The sequence below is a fragment of the Dipodomys spectabilis genome, unplaced genomic scaffold (genome assembly GCF_019054845.1).
Source record: "Dipodomys spectabilis isolate Male_0828 unplaced genomic scaffold, ASM1905484v1 ptg000351l, whole genome shotgun sequence".
NCBI lineage: Eukaryota > Metazoa > Chordata > Mammalia > Rodentia > Heteromyidae > Dipodomys > Dipodomys spectabilis.
Window position 1 is genome coordinate 1,603,087 of NW_024871028.1, and position 21,103 is coordinate 1,624,189.

At 34.6% G+C, this 21,103-nt stretch overlaps 1 non-coding gene across 1 annotated transcript; it reads right to left on the reverse strand.

Annotated features, from left to right (window-relative positions):
• Positions 1–357: 357 nt before the first annotated feature.
• Positions 358–464, reverse strand: LOC122095455. Its single transcript, XR_006145145.1, has one exon. It is a non-coding gene; the product is annotated as a U6 spliceosomal RNA (small nuclear RNA).
• Positions 465–21,103: the final 20,639 nt, after the last annotated feature.

The following is a 21,103-nucleotide window of genomic DNA, read 5'->3' on the forward strand; positions in this document are numbered from 1 at the left end:
CTAACAAATGGGGAAATGTCATTCTTTCTGATGGAGGCATAGAATTCCATTGTGTATATATACCACATTTTCTTGATCCATTCATCTAATGGGGGCATCTGGGTTGGTTCCATATCTTAGCTATCGTAAATAATGTTGCAATAACCATAGTTGTGCTGGTAGTTTTAATATGATCTTGTTTATGATCATTTGGGTAAATCCCCAAAAGTGGGATTACTATATCATAGGGGACTTTTATGTGGAATCTTTTGAGGAACCTCCGTACTGCTTTTCAAAGTAGTTGAACAAGTTTACACTCCCACTAAGAGTGCAGTACGGTTCCCTTGTGGCCACATACCTTTCAGCATCTGTTGTTGTAAAAATATGGAACGCTCCACAAATTTGCATGTCATCCTTGCGCAGGGGGCATGCTAATCTTCTCTGTGTCGTTCCAATGTTAGAGTATGTGATGCTAAATTTAACACAGAACATTTTTATATATAAAGTATAATTTTTATTGATTTTATTAAACTAGACATTTCAATAAAAATTAAGTTCAAAAGAATTGTTGTGAAATTTTAGAATCATGTATGTCTTACATAAGCACACCTTTAAGAATAAAATCAAGATAGACATGCCAAAAACAAAATAATTCCAGATATATGTAGTTCAAGAGATGTGTAAGAGGAGGAATTCAATTATTCTACAAAAGGCATCTGTCAAAATGAACATTGCAGGAAGTGTTAAGGATTTTTAAAGTTTTAATGTTTTAAATATGGTTAATTTTTGGATTTTACTTATATATGCCAAAAATAGGACTGTTAGGCAGGTATAAAACTTTTCTATAAAGTATTTAAGATTTATGGTAGCAGACATTAAATGCTAAGTATGTACATTTCAGAGTTTATGGAAACTTTATTAATGAGAATTTGCAAAGACTTTGTGTAAAGAAGCAGAGTGAAGAGTTAAGACGTTAACTACACAGTTTCTGTTAAATCTTTAGGGATTCCTTACTTTATTTGTTAGCAAGGAATAAATGATGATATAAGCCATAATATACACATGTATGTTACTATTCACATAAATACATATATACATGTATACATGCACACATAGACAAAGACACATAATTACAGCCAACACAAGTTTCACCAGTTGTTGAATATGCCTTAAATGGAATACTTGGAACAATATATGTTGAAGATGTATTTGTCTCTTAGAGTTATTTTACCACTCCTCTTATCTCTTAAAACTGGTAGTTTTAGAGAGATTTGACTTACAAAATGCAGTACAAGTGATAGCAAGTCACTTGGAAATCTCAGTAAGTATAAGTCATACGGTGTCTCCCTGCTCCTCATGGAATGCAAACTCTTGTAGACACGCTCAACAACCAAAGTAGCAGGACAATGCCCTGGTAAAGAGTAAAGTTATAAGGCTTTAAATGGCATCCTTACTCTTTTTCCAACAGCCAGCATGAATTCCTAGGAAGATGAGATAGTCCTCAGGAAACTGGACTCTACATATACATTTAACTAACCCATGAGATAATTCCGATATGAGAAATGCTGACTGAGGTCTTGCTGATTTCCTGGCCAAGAAAATAAGAAAAAAAGAAAGTACTTTTAATGTTTTAAAGTTTGAGAATAATTTGTAACCTGTCAATAAATGTGTAGAACACAATTATACCAACTGATAAAAAAATGATGGCATTTCATTTATGTGCACTTGGACTTGGCCTGTGATTTTTGGTGTGTCTACACAAGTACAATCAGCATAAATCAAGCCAGCATTTGTTCATTTAAGATATAAGGAAAGGATACTGTTTAACCGATTGTAACAATGAGAGATACAAAACACTCTATCAGAGGATGGGTGAAGAAGGGAGGTGGGGAGGTGTGAAGGGAAGGGATGGTAGGGGAAAAACAAAGGGGGGTAACAATGCTCAATAAGAAATGTACTCATTACCTTACTTATGTAACTGTAACCACTCTGTACAGTATTTATAATAAAATATATATTAAAAAGATACAAGGAAAAATTCTGTACTTATTTGTAGTTGTGTTTGTCACTAAATATAAGTAAGGTATTCGTTTTAGGACCACAGGCTTATTACTTTGGATACTCAAAATCTTTACATGAACACAGTATATTATTTACATTAGAATCTGCCCACAAGCTAGTGCAGTATAATTGCTATGAGAATTTTTACTACATTCTATATTTGTAATGAAAACTAAAAGTATATGCACTATCAACAGATACAAATTTTTTCAGATAAATTTAGTATGCAGTTTGTGGATGGAATTTGGAGAGCAATTTTGAAAAGCACAAATTTCGTCAAAATGACCAGTCTGCAAATTGTAACAAGGAGCTAATACAGCATCATTGAGTAGTATGGAACTCCAAGGAGAAGTACTTGAATTGAGAAAATATCAGAAAGTGTAACAACCCAAGGACTTTTTAGAAATGCAGCTGCTAGATTTCTCATGTAGAGCTTTCATAACAGTTTGTGAAGTACAAATCAGAACCTCACTGAAGTGTAGATTTTTTTCCCTCAAATTTCTGTCATGATCAGTAATTATCAATCAACATATAGCTAATCTTGAATAATCCTCTAATTAAATATTGATGGAGTGTTTATATGGAGAAAACCTCGGAAGGCTAACTTTTTCCAATTAGGACAGTCTATATTCTGTGATCCAGCCGAGAGAAAACTAGGTAAGCATCCACTTACAACCTTCTGAATAATTCTGATTCTGCCCACATCACTTATCTATCCATACCTGTGCCCGAGTGAAACGATTTTAAAAGAATTTATCATTTAAAATTTAAACTTAGGGTTCCGGGAAGATAGTGGAGGAGAAGCTAGAAGCTAAACAAGCTCTCACATAGAAAGCAATTTCAGTACTCCAATGAACAGTCCTAAGCCAGAGAATCACACCAAGTGTGCCATCACAGTACAGAGAGTTAGGCCAGAGAGGGGAAATCCAGGCTAGGAGACAAATCTGAGCACTTGTCAGCAGTCATGGTTGCGGCTGTGGCAGGGGTGGTGGCGGTCATAGCTGCCATACCTGCAACACAAAGAGTCTAAGACAAAGGTGCCAGATGCAGCAGAAGAGAGGATTCTACTCAACACCAGCAAGTACTGACAAGGAGCAGACATCTTCATCCTTCAAATCCCAGACCAGAGAAGACCCAGGAATCAGACTCCTGTGTGAGTAGAAGCCTGACTTCCTCACTCCTTCTCAGGGAGCACATAAGGGAAGGTCACCCCTCCCTGCCCACTACCAGAGATCTCCATCATTGATACTGGCAAAGGCCTGGCTGAGCAACTAGCTCGAACTCAGTCCTTGGATGAAATCAAAAAGCCATTTAGCAGGTCACAGGAACCTAACCTGACCTGCCAGGCTCAGCTCCACCCAGGGAAATTTGACCCAGTCTGGGCCTGCACCAGCCCCAGGACTGGCTTTCTTCACTGGGTAAACAAAACCAGAGGCTGCCCCCTCCCTACAGCAGCCTAGACAATCAATTGAAATTCAGTAACAATAAACCCTGAGAATGGCTCCTGGCTGGACTCTGTGACTGCCTCAGAAGCTAGCCCCTCAGGGTAAAGCTACTGTTTGCTGAAAGGCCTCAACTCTACCCAGAACCTAGCCCCATCACAGCATCTCCAAACTAGAAGAAACAGCCATCACCTTCTTTTGTGATAATCAAAGCAGATCTCCCTCTTATTGAACTAGCCTGGGAGGAGGATCACAAAATCCTGGGTAAAGCAAAACATTTTTCTGCTTGCTGAAACAAACTGACTTAAGAAAACAACCAAACTACAGGAAAATCAAACACCACAAGCAGACCAGAGACCCCAACAAGAGACTGGTTATGGACACAAGGGAGATACAGCATCTTCCCATCTCACCCCCCAAAAAGCAAAGAACTCTTTTTTGGTAACTTTTATTAAAATTTTTGAACATTTTTAACTTTTAACTTTAAAAGATAGTTTTCTATTAACTTTTTTTCTTCCTCTTATAATATTTATTTTAGGAGTATATGTGTGTGTATGTTTTTTTTCATTTTTGTTTAGCTCTACTGACTTTTTGATCCTTTTTTCCTTTCTTTCTCATTCTTTTCACTTTTTCTTCTCTTTCGTTCTTCTTTACATGATTTAACACTGTTCTACTCCTTCTCAGATAAACCTGTAGTCGATTATTAGACCTTATCTCCCATTGTATACACACTTAATCCAGAAATTTGTTACTGAATTCCAAACCTCTTAGACTTAAATTCCTTAAGAGATGTAATACCTCTATATGCTTATATAAAATTTTAAGTATTTTTATTTTTTAATTTTTCACGTTTTTGTTTTACTATTTTTCCCTGTCTTTTCTTCTCTTACTTTTTTCCCCGGTCTCTACTATCATTCTATTTCGTGCTTTGAGATTAGGACTAAGTTAGCTCTCCCTCTCCCTTTCCACATCCCTCTATTCCTATTTATACCCACATCTCTTGCTAAACCTAATAACTTCTTGTTTGCCAAATTCTTCTTTGTGGTTCATAGCCTATTAATATATAGTTGTTTCATGTTGAAAAATATACCTGTTGAACTAGATTGTAGCTGCAGACTTTTGACTGTGCAACTACAGACTTTGTTGATGCTTGCCTTAAGATAGTTTTCTAGCACAAAACTGGAGTTACTCTCATCCCAAATGGGCAGAATAAGTCGGAAAAACACAAGAAAAATGGTAAGTCCGAGTATCTCAACTTCCACTCATGATAATCAGTGGACAGAATAGATAATGAATAATCCAGAGGAGAGCCCCCAAAAAGCTCTACAAACACTAATGGTAAACATGGTAAATAAAAAGATTGAAAACTTGCAAAGGACTCTGTGTGAGCATGATAGGGAGAGAGAGGAGGCAAACCAAAGATCAAAACAGGAAGCTCATGAGAGTGATGAAGCTACTCAATAAAGATAAAGGAATTGCATGAGCAGCTTGAGAACACTCAAAGAGAAATAAAAGAATTGTGTGAGCACGCTTAGATCAGTCAAAGAGAACTACAAGAATTGCATGAACGTCAGGATGCTAATCAAAAGTAATACAGGAATTGAGAGATCAGGATGAGAATAGACAAAGATCACTAGAGGCATCCATGGAATCCATAAACAGAGAGGTGAAAGAAGTCAGGGAATCCACAAAGGGAATGCTGAATGGATCCCAACAGAAGGAATGGGAGTACAAGGAAACCATAACCAATCAACAAAGTGATTTGAGAATAAACACTGAAAACCAAATTAAGGAAGTAAACAATTTCATACAAGATATAAATCAAAGATCCAACAAAGAATTTGAAGCCATAAAAGCCGACCAATTAGAGGAAAAGAAAAAAAAAGTAGAAAGTTTGGATAGTAGGATAGACCATGAAGAAGACTGAATCCTGAGGATAGAAGACAGCCTAGATATTATCGAGAAAGAATATACAACCATCCAAGACAAATCCACGAAATATGATAGATCTATTCAACATTCAACCCTTGGAAGACACCATTAGAAGGCCTAATCTGAGGATAATCGGTGTAGAGGAATACCTAGAACCAGAAGTCAATGGTCTAGAAAATTTGTTTTACAGGACCCTAGCAGAGAACTTCCAAAACATGCAAAAAGAGAGGCCTATTCAGATACAAGAAGTTTTTACAATTCCCAATAGACCAGACCAAAACAGGACATCAAATTCTCACATTAAAATACACACAGGATCAATTCAGACCAAGGAAAAGATCCTTAAAATTGTCATGGAGAAAAGCTCAATCACCTATAAAGGGAAACCAATTAGAATCACCTCAGATTTCTCAGTAGAGACAATCAAAGCAAGAAGAGCCTAGAATGATGTAAGCCATGCCCTAAAGACAAACAAGTATCAACCAAGTATAATTTAACCAGCTATACTCTCCTTAATAATCGGAGGTCAAATAAAAGCCTTCTATAACAAAGAAAAATTGAAACAATACATCTCCACCAAACCAGCCCTACAAAAGCATCTTGAAGATGTCCTACACGGAGAAAACCTACAAGACCACAATAAAGGCAAAGAAACAGCACCCAAACTGAGAATCCAAGAACCATAGGAAGAACCCAGTTTTCCCAGCCCCCAAGAAGGTGCATAAAATTGCAGGAACTCCCAAATACCTGTCAGTTCTATCTCTCAACATTAACGGACTTAACTCTCCAATTAAGCGACAAAATCTGTCTACTTGGATTAAAAAGCAAGATCTTTCTCTCTGCTGCCTTCAGAAATCACATCTTGCCCACAAAAACAAACACATTTTCAATTTTAAAGCTGGAACAAAATCTACCAAGCAAACGGCCCCCATAAACAGGCAGGATTTGCAATCCTAATATCAGATAATATAGACTTTTAATTAAAATTAGTGAAAAGGTCAGTACATACTAATTAAGGGATCACTCCTTTAGGAGGATATTACAATTCTAAATATCTATTTGCCAAACAATGGAGCACCCAAATTTATCCAAGAAACACTACTTTCCCTCAAATCCCACATAGATCCAAAGACATTAATTGTTGAGGGCTTTAACACACAACTTTCTCCAGTAGATAGATGAACTTTGCAAAAACTCAACAGAGAAACTGCAGATATAAACAACTGCATAGACCAACTAGATTTAACAGACATCTACTGAATATTTCACCCAGCAGCATTAGACAATACATTTTTCTCAGCAGCACATGGAACATTTTCCAAAATAGACCACATTTTAGGCCACAAAGCAAACTTGTCCAAATTCAGAAACATTGAAGTTATACCTTGCATTCTCTCAAACCACAAGGCAAGAAAATTAGAACTCAAAACAAAAAGCCAACAAAGAAAATCATGTAACACATGGATCCTGAACAACACACTGCTGAATCACAAGTGGGTCATGGAAGAGATTAGAAAGGAAATTCAAATGTTCATGATATTCAAGAAAAATGATCAAACCAATTACTAGTTCCTCTGGGACACAGCAAACACAGTATTCCGAGGCACGATTCTAGCTCTGAGTTCTTATATCAACAAATTGGAGAGATCTGAAACCAATTTAATAAGGCACATGAGCCTCCTTGAAAATGAGCAGCAAGATAAACACAATCCAGTAGATGGAAATAAATAATTAAAATTAAATCATAATTAAATGAATTGGAATGTAAAAAAAAAAAAGAATCAAGAAACTGAAGAGTTGATTCTTCGAAAAAATTAACAAAATTGACAGACCCTTAGCAAATCTTATCAGAAAAAGAAGAGAACACACCCAAATAAACTTAGAGATGAGAATGGAAACATCATCACAGAAACAACTAAGATTGAGAACATTATAAGGGAATGCTTCTAAAGCCTTTATATTAATAAGTTTGAGAACTTGGCAGAAATGGACCTTATCATAGCAAATACTGACATGCCAAAACTAAGCCAAAATGAGTCAAACTATCATAAAAGGCCTATATCAAGCATTGAAATAGAAAGAGCAACAAGAGATCTCCCATCTAAGAAAAGCCAAAGACCAAATGGTTTTACAGTGGAATTCTATAAGGCTTTCAAAGCGGACACCACAGCAATACTCCTCCAACTATTAAATGAAACTGAAAGAGAAATTTCACTACTGAACTCATTCTATGAGGCCATCATAACAGACATCCCCAAACCAGGAAGGGACTCATCAAGGAAAGAGTACTATAGACAAATTTCTTTGATGAACATTGATGCAAAGTTTCTCAACAAAATTTTGGCCAATCAACATCAACAATTCATCTAAAAAATCATACACCACTATCAAACAGGATTCAATTCAGGGATGCAAAGCTGGTTTAATATACGCTAATCAATTAATATAATTCATCACATCAACAAGAGCAAGGATAAGAACCGCATGGTTATCTCAATAGATGCAGAAAAAGCATTCGACAAGATGCAACACACCTTTATGGTGAAGGTCCTGGAAAAATGAGGAATCCATGGAACATTCCTCAATAAAATAAAGGCTGTATATGACAAACCAATAGCCAGCATTATACTTAATGGTGAAAAACTAAAGCTATTTCCTTTTAACTCAGGAATGAGACAAGGATGTCCACTCTCTCCATTGCTCTTCAATCTAGTATTGGAATGCCTATCTATAGCAATAAGACAAGATGCAAATATAAGAGGGATCCACATAGGGAAAGAAGTAAAACTCTCCCTCTTTGCAGATGACATGATCTTGTATTTAAAGAATCGCACAGAGTCCACTCCAAAATTACTCAAGCTCTTTCAAAACTTTGGCAAAGTAGTAGGGTATAAGATTAACCCTCAAAAATCACTGGCTTTTCTGTATACCAACAATGAGAAAAGTGTGGCTGAAATTAGGAAAGCAACTCCATTCGTAATAGCCCCACAAAAAATAATATACATAAGAATTAACTTAATCAAAAAAGTGAAGGACCTCTATGATGAAAACTTTAAAAAACTGAAAACGGAACTCAAAACTGAACTTAGAAAGTGGCAAAAACTCCCATGCTCCTGGATTGGAAAGATCAACATCATGAAAATGGCAATACTTGCCAAGGCTATCTGCAAATTCAATGTGATACCTATCAATACTCCAACCTCATTCTTCAAGGAAATAGAAGAGGCAATCAAAAAATTCATATTGAACAATAAAAGACCCTGAATAGCAAAAAAGATCCTTAACAGAAAGAACAGTGCTGGAAGAATATCAGTAGCAAATCCAAATTCAACTACAAAGCCATAGTAATCAAAACACCTTGGTACTGGCACAAGTACAGACCTCAGGACCAATGGAATAGAATTGAAAACCCAGAAATGAACCTACAGACCTATAGCCATTTAATCTTTGATAAGGGAGCTAAAAAATAGAATGGAAGAAAGACAGCCTGTTCAGTAAATGTTGCTGGCAAAATAGGTTAACAACTTGAAGAACACTAAAGCTAGATCCTTATATATCACCCTGCACCAGAATCAATTCCAAATGGATCAAAGACCTCGGAGTAAAAGCAGACAGTCTGAAAACATTACAGGATGGAATAGGAGAAACCTTGTTCTTGTTGGCACAGGCCGAAATTTTCTTAATAGAGAACCAGAAACACAAAAAATCAAAGAAAGGTTGGACAAATGGGACTGCATAAAACTGCAGAGCTTCTGCATGGCAAAGGACATAGCTAGCAAGATTAATAGAAAGCCCACGTATTGGGAGAAGATATTCACTAGACATACAATGGACAAAGGTCTCATATCTAAAATATAACTGGAACTCAAAAATTTAAATCCCCCAACAAATCTTCAAAGAAACAACTGCCCATAAATAAGTGGGCTAAAGATTTTAAGAGATACTTCTCCGTAGAGGAAAGAAGGATGGAAAATAGACACATGAAGAAGTGCTCAACCTCCCTAGTCATAAAAGAAATGTAAATGAAAACAACATTGAGATACCACCTCACCCCAGTTAGAATGGCTATAATCCAGAACTCTAATAACAACAGATGCTGGAGGGGATGTGGAAAGGGAACACTACGTATTGTTGATGAGAGTGTAAACTTGTACAACCAGTTTGGAAATCAGTATAGAGGTTCCTCAAAAGACTCCACATAGAGCTTCCCTATAATCCAGAAAACCCAATTTGGGTATTTACCCAAATGTTCACAAACAAGACCACACTAGAGCTTCCAGCACAACTATGTTTATTGCGTCATTATTTACCATAGCTAATATATGGAACCAACCCAGATGCCCCTTAGTAGATGAGTAGATCAAGAAAATGTGGTGTATATACACACTGGAAATCTATGCCTCCATCAGAAAGAATGACGTTGCCACATTTGTTAGGAAATGGAAAGACTTGGAAAAAATATATTTAGTGACGTAAGCCAGGCCCAAAGAAACATAAGTGCCATGGTTTCTCTTATTTGCAATAACTATTATATGTCTGAGACAAACAGAAATTGTCAGATAAGTTGATGTTAGGGAAATGTACCCTAAGATATATATTCAAATGTTTTTTTCCTTTCATGCAATTGTTTCTAACAGATTTATAAGATTATTTCTTTTTTGCTTGGTATGTCCTTCCCCCAATGTACAAACCCTGCTTTCACTGTACTTGATGTTGGTATAATTTGTGGAGGAGAAGGGAAAAAAACAAATCGTTTAATAATAGGTATACAGCTGGACCCATTACAACAATGAGATGTACAAGTCATTATATCGAAACAAACTTTAAAATTTTGGTGGAAGGGAAAGATTGGGTGGGGAGCGAGGAGAGGACGGGAAGTTCTGGGAAGGGGAAACAACGGAGGAGGCTACAATGTTTTATAAGAAATGTACTTATTATCTTGCCCATGTAATTGAAACCCCTTTGTACAGTATTTTCACAACAACAAAAAAATAAATTTAAATATAGAATGAAATTAGTTCCAATTATGCATTGCATTAAGGTATTTAGAAAAAACTGAGAAACTTAAAGGTGCATAAGATTTTTTTATTGGAAATGAAGGGATATTGGAATATGGTTCTCTACATTTTAAGCAATTTGCTTAAAAGAATAGGCAAAATAAAATTTACATTTGCAGCAGACTTGACACGTTAAATTTTGTATATTGAAAGGGAAACAAGCCTCAACAATATGCCAATTCTCTCTCCTTATTTATCTCTAAAGGTTTATGCTTCTGGTATCTGAATATTAAAACTTCAAAAAATTATGTTTAGCTAGTTGTGCAAACGGGTTTTGCTTCATCATGTCAGTGTTGAATAGAGTGTATGTGCATTTCAATATACAGTGCATCTGGATCATTGTCAAAGTTTACATTTTTCTTCCTTCCCTTACTCAACCCCACCTATTTCTTCATGTTTCCTACTTATATTCTGACATGTGTACATTGAATGTTATTACTGTATTAGTCCACCATCATTTCCCTCTCCATTCTTCTACCCTACTCCCTTTTAGCCCATATCCCCTTTTAAGACTCGTTTCAACTTCATGGTATTTTGTTAAATATCTCTAATTTGGCATTTGGCTATGGGCTTGCCACATCCTCTCTTCCATGTTTGACCTACAAAAATGAGTACATTTCTCCACATTTCTAATCTCTGAATGACTAAGATAGATCTCCTTTACTATTCACCTTCTGTCCTAAATTTAGAATTGGACTTTCAGGGCCATCCAATAGAGCATTTTTATTCTCTACACACTGCAGATGGAAGGGAAATAATTTCCATGCTCTCAGCAATCCATCATGAATTCCCATCGCTTATCACTTCAGCAGTCTAAATTTAAAGTCATATTTTCTGGATTATTTTCACACAGTATAAGTGAATATCAAGGGTAATTTACCTAGTATTGGAAGTTTAGGGACGATCTTCAATTTCTGATGATAGAAGCAGGAATCAGTTTCAATTTTCAGATTCCACTATGTAGTGAGCCCTGTAGTCTTCTAAATTTTCGATAAATTTTGAGTTACTTTTTGTTAATAATTTAAAAAGTTTTATTTCAGTATTTGAAATGCTGCTCCAATTATTTTAAAAGTTTCACAATAAGTTAAACTGAAATTTTTCCTCCCGTGTTCCCCACTAGTTCAGGTTAAATCTCCTTTCGCTTTATTTTTTGAGAGACCAAGGGATGAGGGTAAACAGAGAGATGATCATTACTCAGATATCTCTTTCCTCTTATGTTTCTGCTGTTCTTGTTGTGAGGAAGACTGGAGCAGGGAACAAGAGTGATGCTTGACTTCACCATACAAGGGAGCATTCCTGGCATGTCAATTATTGTTTCTCAGAATCACTTATATTGCTTACTCTTGCTTCTCTCTGACAGTAACCTAACTGTGGCTTCCTTGGTGCAGAAGGAAGCACACTAACCCATAAATTGTTATTTTATATCTCAGCTTACTATACCAAAAATAAAAAAAAATGGCTACATAAATGCAAAGGTACTGATTGTCCAACAAATCCTTAGTGAGGAGCAGACAATTCTACTCAGCTACCCCCTCCTCTCATATCCTCCCTTCCACTCCCCTCCCTCATTAAACTTCCCTTCCTTTCTTCTTTCTTTGTGTCTCTCTCCTGCATATTCATCTCTATCTTCTCTTTTTCTCTTCCAGTAGCAAGTGCTTTGGTTTATCAGAAAACACATAAATAATTGAACAAATATTTTTTCTCCTCTTTTTCTGTTTTTTTTTTTTTTCTTAAGAAGTGAGTTCTAGCACAGCACCAGTGGCTTACACCTAGATAGTTGGTAGGTTCAAATTTGACAATTGCAATTCGAAGCTATTCCAAATAGGTAAACCTAAGAGATTCTTTTCTCCACTTGTGGTAAATGAAAGAAGTGAAGGTGTGGCTCAGGTGGCATAGAGCAAACATTGAGAATTAAAGCCCAGATAGAGCTCAAGGCCAGGAGTTCAAACCCCAGTACCAGCACAATATTAAAATGAATCCTTTGTCTTTGAAAAGGGATATTTCTCCAAAAATTCATACCCAGGACAATTTTCAAGGTCCAAGACTCTTTTTAAGGCTATTTGTTCATCTTAAACTGATTCCTCTGCTTGATTCATATTATGGAAAATAGAAGTCACACTTCATATTAAAAAGTATGCACATTACTGAAGAGTTCTTACAATTTTTAATGTAAAGGAAGCATGAGAGAATTCACCTCACTTGGGAGAGTTAGATTTGCCTCACTGACAGAATTTTGCAAGTAAATGAGGATCTGTTTACATGTAAAGAAGTCTATATAGACGGTTTTCTAAGAGAGAGAACAAGCTACCTGTTTCCAAGTTTGAATCAGATTAAGTTTATTCCTATGATATGGTAAAGAGAAGCTCATCTCATACAACACTATGCAGACAGTAATTTCAAAAGTATTAAAAACCCATGTCTATGTTTTGAACAGCTAAGTTTTCACAAACAAAAAACAGTTTACTGAGCCTAGAAAATATAAGTTAGAGCAATAGGAACTCTGCTAAATATATTTAATGGCTGAGTGATATGTGTAAAAGAGTTCTGTAATCACAACTAAACTATAAATTTATTTATCATGTCCCTAACAAGAATCTCTAAGATAGGCCTTGCTAAATCTGTCATAGAGAGCGGTGTTTATGCAATTGTCAGGTTTCTTTAGGGTCCAATATCGTCCACAGTCGCTTGGGTTGCAAACTGCTCACACCACATGCAGTGTCTGGAAACACATGCTGTCTTGCTAGGCACCTAAAGAATTTTTGTGCCACTGTGAATAGTTATTGGTTTTTCTTCTTGTAATTATACGTCAGTGTGAAGTCCTTTCAAGATAAGAATAATAGTTTCTGTTTCTTTGTTCCACTAACAAATCTCAGATATAAGTATAGTTGGAAGCCCGTGGCTCATGCCTATAATCCTAGCTACTAAGGAGGTTGAGATCTGAGGATCACAGTTCAATGCCAGCCCAGGCAAGAAATTGCATGATATTCTTATCTCCAATAAACTACCAGAAAACTGGAAGTGGCGCTATGTCTCAAGCGGTAGAGCTCTTGCCTTGAGCTGAAGAATACTTGGATATCATCTAAGCCCAGAGTTCAAGCCCCACGACTGACCAAAAAAAAAATATCTATCTATCTATCTATCTATCTATCTATCTATCTATCTATCTATCTATCTATCTATCTATCTATCTATCTATCTATCTCTCTCTCTCTCTCTCTATCTGTCTATGTATCTATGATGAGATGAATTACATTTAAATATAAATCAATATTTGTGATACACATTTAAAATATAAGTAAATATATGATGTATTTATAATATATACATATATTTACATACAAAAGGCCATATTATATCTGTATGTTTATAAATATACTTGTAATTTATATCCAAAGAATACATCTGAAGATTTGGGGGAAAATGTAGAGTGTCTAAATCCTTACTACTGACCCAGCATACTTTCAGTAATTTTTTTCTACTTATTACAATGTCTGGAGTACTAAGACTGAATGATTATGAAACAGAGTTGTTGTTTTATTCCTTATGATTTTGGATTAGAAACATCTACTTACTTGGTATAAAACCTACCAAAATGTGATCTTGAAATCACACTCCACAAACTGGACATATCCATCAATTTAGCCACTTACAGGTCTCAAACTTTTATTTGAATCCTGTATCTCACATACATTCAGTTTCCTTTGAGTCATCTACATGTACATACATGCCTAGGTTTTTATGCTCACTTACATCCCCATACTCACATGACATACTAAATGTAACATTATAATAAAAATAATATATATACTGAAAAAGAACACCTTTGCAAATGTAATTAAATTTTATTTTTAAATACAATGGATTATTGAAAGCTGAGAGATGTTTCAAATAGTAGAATGGCTGCCTAAAGAGCATGTTTCTTATTCCAAAAATCATTTCCATTCTTCCTTCTCCCACATAAGAACATAAATAACTACAGAATTAACTACATGTTCCTTAATCACTCATTGAAGAAAGAAACTGTAATACACACACACACACACACACACACACACACACACACACACACACATACACACACACGCAATGATATACTATTTAGCCACACATAATTGTGAAATCATATCATATTCAAGAAAATAGAATAGGAAACTTTCATATTAAAGCAATTAGCGATGCTGTGAAAAACAAATATTAGATTACTCATATGCAGACTCTAGATGCAGAAAATAATATGAATGACCCAGGTGTAAAATATGGAAATGATTAAGTTTGGAAAAAAGTAAGAGAGGAGATGAAGAGAAATATTGTGGAGTAAATATGTTCAAATATTTCATAAGTTAGTATGAAGACATAATAAAAAATAAGTATAAAAATAGGATAATGAAATTTAAAAAAGGAATAAAATTTAACAAGCTACATTATGTAAACATATGTGTATAACACAATAAAATACTTTTGTGAAATTAATATTTGCTAATAAAAAGTAAAATTCATTCCAGTTGTTATAGATTCATATGTTAGTTTGCATTTTTAGCTCAGATATTTCCCTGATAAAGTAAATGGAGAAATAGGTTTTGCTCATTTAGAAGGACAATCTTGTCTAATTAGCATTAAAGTATTCTAGATAATTACTGTCAATGTTAAATTGTTCAAATTATTATATTAGAATATTTCCAATTAACTCATCAAAATATTACTCTATAGGATAATACTTTTTGCTATTTATTGAATATTTTTCTGCTCAATTACTATATACCATTTTCTGAATGCAGTTTGGTATATGTAACTAGGATATGTTATACCTGACCAGGAAATCAATTATGCAAACAGTTTTTATCAAAAATGACTATAACGAAATAAAGAGGTAAATCCAAATTATGTATATTTGAAGACAATATTTGCTTAGTCCTCTTCTCACATTCTTCATTCCTTTTTTGAGAATAATACACATTGTAAAGGAATGCTTAACATGTTTTAGAGAAATAGGTTGACTTTAGTCGAATGAGTTGCTCTATGCTGCAGTTTGGTTTACTTTTTATCCAGAAGAGCTAAATTCTTACCTTATGATTTTCCTTAGACTTTATACTCAGGTTTAACCTCTGATGGGTGACAGATAAAGGTATACACATTTGTTAACAGTGGCTAAATTTAGGCTGAGAAATCTATGTACAACTTTACTCATGCAGATAGATCTCATCAGTCATGAGACTACAATATCAAAATGTTAACCTATGCTTCCTGAAATCATGCTGATGAGATTTTATGTATTATAAACAGTGGTTATTAGCATTTGTTTTGTAAACAACATCATTTCATGGGTTAGGAACTGAAGTGACATATTATACCCACAACAAAATTTAAGGAGGCATCCAAAATTAGTTACCAAGATATAAAACATTTAACACAATGTTTTAAAAATGCAAGACAAAGGAAATAATTTATGAAAAAAGCCAACATTTAAAATAAATACAGAATCAGTATGACTGATTTTTCTTTTTATCCCAGTTGCAATACGGATTGCATGATAACTTTTCTAGTTACATGTTTAGTTAGGTCTTGATATTTAGTTGGAGAATTTATGTTCTTTCATATATTCATTTGTCAGAACAAACAGGAAATGAATTCCATGCCAGAGTCAACATCCATAATAATTTTAGAGTTGTATTCTACTACTTTGCCAAAGTTTCAAATCAGCTCGAGTAACTTGGGTTTTCTTTGGATCTAACTAATTAGGTATACAATTTGGTCAGTACTAGATTTTGACCACCATTTATTAAAATATTATTTTTCAGAAACTACTACTATTTTCTCTTTTCATGAGATTTTTAATTTCATTTACATAATGTGCTGATGTTTTTCTTTAGATAATCCACATTCAGTCTTCTAAAAACAGTATAATTTGGAGTATTTTTAAATTATGTACACTCATGTACACTGCTCAGATTCTATTTTTTGCACATTTTGTTCTTGTTAAGTCAGTAGTATTTAGTTCTCATTATGGATATTTTGGAATTACTAATTGCATTTTGGAATTTTTAAGAATGTTATGATTTTTGTGATTTACTACTGTAGCATTTTTTCTTTTAAATATGTGTAGATCTTACTTTACGTACAGTTACATTTGTTTTAAACAATTTGATCCATTCAAGGGATTTTCTACATTAGGTTGATCCAGATGAATTTAATTACAAATTAACACAACCTTATTTCTGAGAGACAGTTATACTTATAGCTCTACTTAAATTAACATGTGTTTGAAGGTTTTGTAGTTTAAAAAAATAAGCTGGGCACATGTTTTTGTTCCTGGGGAAGTTACAATTTTGTTGGTTGTTTTTCCAACTGTGATGACTTCAACTTATGTGTGCACTTTATTTCAATTGTTTTGTGCCTATATTTTGTTTCATATAACGGAAAATACAAAAAGAATCAGTGATTTAGAACTTTTCCAAATAGAATTCTAAGAGAGACACTTGAAATTTTGTGACAACTGGGAAAAGGGACGTCTTCTTAGTGGAGGGGTTAACAGAATAACAGAGACATTGTTTGATGAGATTTGAATTCTGCCACTTCCTGCCTCACTATTTCCAATGGTATGACTTCACTGTATTTATTGGAAAGAAAATAATTTTGTCTGTATGAATTCACAGTTTTTGGTTTAATTGGGCCACACTACACATTCATATTTGATTTTACCTCTAAAATCATTTCTCCTTAGTTTAAAACCACAGATGTGAATTTATAATGTAAAATAGCACCTAGAATTCATATGAAATGGTCCAAATTATTTAAAATGTAATGATTATAGTGTGTGAGATTGTATGTAATAATTGATTTTGGGGAAAGTCAATTACAGTGGATTTTTGGGAAATAATAGAGTAATAGAATTATATTTGATTCTATAAAAAATTCACAGTTACATCTAAAAATAACTCAGTTATAAGCTAATTCTGAAAAAATAAGATTGTTTACAGGAAAAAGCTAGAAGTTACAATAAGATTGCTTTTTAAAAATTGGCTTGGATCTGGACTTTGGTAGCTCATGTCTGTAATCCATGCTACTCAGGAGTCTGAGATCTGAGAGTAGTGGTTGCAAGCCAACCTGGGCAGAAAAGTCTGTGAGACTCTTATCTCCAATAAACCACCTTAACACCAGAAATGTCACTGTGGCTCAAGAGGTACAGTGGTAGCTTTGAGCTGAAGAGCTGAGGGACAATGACCAGGCCTAGAGTTCAAGGCCCACAACCAACCAAAAAATTGACATGGAGTTTTAATATATTATTTCATGATTTTTTATGCATGGTTGTTCAGTGAAAATGTCATTAGTTTTTATATTTTGTGTTGGCATAAAATGAGCCTACTATTGTCCTAAATTAATCAAAAAAAATTCCTATTCAATGACTGCATAAATTTTTTGGGTAATGGTTAAAATCAAGTTGCCTTTTTGAAATAAAATATTTATATCACCCCCCAAAAAAGAGGAACAAAGTGAAATAAATGCCAGAAACTTACTCTGTAAATCTTAATGGACTAATAGCCTGTCAGTTTGTTTTAACTTTTAATCAAAAATTAAAGTAATACTGGGTAATATGAACCCATTTAAATTTCTTCATCCTTGCCATTTAAGATTCACTTTAAAAAGAAGTTCAACAGGTCAGTGTTTTTTCCTTACTTTTCCAAAGAAATGATCATTTCATCATTATAGTGTATAGCACAATTTACTCAGAAAGCATTTCTTAAGGAAAAAGATTTTTTCCCATTCTATGGTTTGCTTCAGTCTATATTTAAACTGCATACCACAACTTACCCACCCTATTGTCTGTCTTTTCATTTGAAACATTTCAAAAGTTTTCCTTCCCTGGTGTGTCAGCCAGCAAAGTTTTACAAAACAGCATGCTTTCATTCATTGTGCTTTCCAAAATATATCTCACAAATGCCAACAATGAAACACAGTCTGAAACATCTGTGGACTTTTCCACTTTTAGTGGAAAAATCACTTAGAACCAGCTGTTGACATTAATTGCTCTGTCAATTCCATGCTTTAGAACAGCTGCATTTGACAATGGCGCACTTGCTAATTCATTTACCACATCTGGTTTGTTTTCAGGAAGGACTGTGTTCATGGAAGATGGTAATAGATGAGTTTTGCAATTATGTAGTTTAATAGAGCTCTGAGTTGTGGATATAGAACATCCATTTCAGTGATTAAATATTTAAATTAAATCCCATAAAGTATATTCCTTCAATTTTCTGGGTAAAGTGTTCCACAATCTAGGTATATTTAAAGAAATATTATATGTTGTTTCCTTGGTGACAACGTAATTGGAGGACTTAAAATTTTATATACCATGGCCGTCTTAAATGAGGTAGATGTACTTGGGTTGGCATGCAAAACTTTTGGTAAGTAAGGTAAGTGCTCTACCACTGAGCCACTTTCCCAGCCCTTCATGCATGCAAAACTTTTCAGACAGCATTAATGTTTGAATCTTGGATAGGATTTGATTGGGAATTTTGGCAGACTTTCATAGTATAAGAAGAAAAACGAAAGTCAATACTAATATTTTTTTGGGGGGGTCCGGTTGTGGGGTCTGAACTCTGGGCCTGGGCATTGTCGCTCAGCTATTCAGCTCAAGATCAGTGCTCTCCCACTTGAGCCACAGCACCACTTCTGGCTTTTTTCTTTTTGTTTATGTGGTGCTGAGGAATCGAACGAAGGTCCTCATGAATGCAAGGCAAGGGCTCCACAACTAAGCCACCTTTCCAACCCCAGTAATTCTTTTCTCTGCTACATTGTTATATTAGTTTATTCAAACACACACATACACACATACAAACACACAGATACACACATTTGTAGTATAAAGACCAACCCCATCTGCAAGGAAATATTTTAATAGGAATTCCATAAAATATTTAGTCTGCTGAGTTCTGATTAGAATTTACAGAAATATCTACTTGCTTCTTACCCTGGACAAGTCATTATCATTTGTGAAGATGTTGCCAATTGAATTTAGAATGCCCCAGAAAGATCTATTTGTTAAAGAAAAATGACTTTCTATTTCCTCCCAGACTGTGGAGAATATTTGAATAGTTCTGGAGATTAAGTTCTTCAGCGTGAAAGCTATGAGAACTTAGACTCGCAACTACTTCCTTATTTTATCTTTTATTCAGTCTAGGTCAAAAACTTTTCTCTTTGACATACTCCCCATCTTGCCATTGTCTAGTCACAGGCTCCCAAAGCAATAAAACCAACTGAACATACACTAAAATCTTCAAACTTGTAAATCTGGATAAGCATTTCTGTTTAATAAGTCGACAACATTACTTATTATGGTAGGATATAAAGCTAGAGTATATTAAATTATGCTTCATTATAAAATATCTAACTCCATGTTTTATTTTGTGTTTTTGTTTCTGTTGATCCCAGGGCTTAAACTCAGGGCCTGGATGGTGTTTTTGTGTTCTAAGCCAGTGCTCGACATACAATCTGAAATGGAACTCCATTTTCCCTGGTTGTTAATTGGAGTTAAGAATCTAAAGAACTTTCCTATGCAGGCTGGATTTGAACTGTGACCTTCAGATCTTAGCCTCTTAACTAGCTAAGATTACATCCTTGAGCCACCAGTGCCTACCCATGTTGCATATTTTGTGTAATTCAAATTTTCAGTATTGTATAGATGCTCATACTACAATATAAAATAACTTATCCTAGTTTTCACTGTATTTGATGTTGGTATAATTTGTTTAGGGGAAGGGAAAAACCAAATTGTTTAAATAAGGATAAGGTGGACCCAGTGCAAAAATGAGATGTACAAGATGTTATGTAGAAAAACGAAATGTACAACTTTGGCTCAAGATGGGAGAGAGGGTTGGGAAGGGGAGATGGAAAGAGATGATAAAGGGATAGAAAGGAGGAGGTAACAATGCTTGATAAGAAATGTACTCATTACATTGTGCCTGTAATTGTAAACCCTCTGTATGTTATTTTCACAAAAAAAACCTAAAAACATAAGAAGGATATTTGTAAAGTATATAATGAAGGAAGAATTTTAATCCTTTACAAAATCTATGCAAAATCTATGCTAAACTATCTATATTTTACTGTACCTTTCCTGCAACCAGTTTGATATAATTTAATACCTGTCACGCAGTTTCTCTATATTCTACTGGAGATTTAATTTTTGTTGTATGTATGTATATGTATATTTATATGTATATATCTATCTATCTGTATATGTCCCAATGTGGATCATCAAACTTGAAACTTTGCTTTTTTTTTTTTTTTTTTTTTTTTGCTGTTCAGCAGTTAACCTGGTCCGCTCAATCTGTGACAATATCTGTGCTCATTCTGATCATTCCTTTATTTACCACACCATCAGCCTTTTAAAATCAGCTTTATTTCCAGAGATGATTACCAATCAGTCCAACCAATATACACCCAGAGGATTTTAATAAAACAAGCTTTAAGGAAGGAAGATAACATGAAGTGACAACTACAAAATTTCTACAGAGACCTGACATCTTTCACATTTCTGCCTTCCTCCTGATACTTAAGCAAGCATTGACTAACACCATAAATAATACTGTAATTATAACTTAAAGATCAGTGTTTTTGCAACCTGAGGCCTTCTTT